This window comes from Penaeus monodon, chromosome 13 (genome assembly GCF_015228065.2).
Source record: "Penaeus monodon isolate SGIC_2016 chromosome 13, NSTDA_Pmon_1, whole genome shotgun sequence".
Classification (NCBI taxonomy): Eukaryota; Metazoa; Arthropoda; class Malacostraca; order Decapoda; family Penaeidae; genus Penaeus; species Penaeus monodon.
Window position 1 is genome coordinate 4,005,863 of NC_051398.1, and position 1,130 is coordinate 4,006,992.

Below are 1,130 nucleotides of genomic sequence, written 5' to 3' on the forward strand. Positions count from 1 at the left end.
CTCAGAGACTAAGTTCCAAAATCGAATTTTTTATATCTTTCCTCTACCCAACGATCTCGGCATGGGGAACCGGGGTTTGAAAGGGGGGGGGGGATAATGGATAGCACTAGGTATCAATAGGAAACTGCAGAAATCGAAGAAAGTGATCTTTGAAACGTTAAAAAGTCGATTTTTCGAAAACCCGAGCCAAAAATTGTCCGACGAACGAAGTAAACAAGCACAAAAAACGATTAAAATCGGAAATTGAAACTCTACGGATGCCCCTCGCCATCTTTGAAACTCTACGGACCGACGCCAAATTACGGGAAAAACTGCATAGGGATAAAACCCGTCATTCGGTAAAAATCTACGGGGTTTCACATAATCCACATCCCCTGTGGTAATCGTACAATGCGTCCTAACCAATAAACCAAACCCAATCTTAACCCTGTGGGATTTATACACTATATTACCTAGCCAAGGGGCTCTACCCCCTGGACCCCCTGTGGTAATTATTACACCTAGCCAGGGGGCAGCGCCCCCTGGACCACCGTGGTAATATATACGCCTAGCCAGGGGGCTACGCTCCCTGGACCCCCGTGGTAATATATACGCCTAGCCAGGGGGCAACGCTCCCTGGACCCTCGTGGTAATATATACGCCTAGCCTGGACCCCCGTGGTAATATTTACGCCTAGCCAGGGGGCTACGCTCCCTGGACCCCCGTGGTAATATATACGCCTAGCCAGGGGGCTACGCTCCCTGGACCCCCAGGGTAAAACCACATACCTTTATATCGCGAAACACCGAACGTTTCTTCGCTTCCGTCTATGATCACATTTGCTTGGTTTCTAATCACTTTTTTCACCATTTGGGGCACTTAATGATAGAGACTAATATCTGTTTGTCCTGTATATCCACAATATGGCTTTCAAATTGACCCGGAATCGACGCAGCACTCGAAATAAACATTACTCACCGGCGTCAATGGCGTTGCCCAGCCTGTCAAATCTCCCGGTGGCAAACGCGCAGGCGCACTAGGATATTGTATAAAATAGTGTAAATAATTACCGAAACACGTAAAAGATGTATAATAAAAGTAAAAGAATCCATTAAATATATGAAATTGGAAAAACGGTCCCTGGTAATTAC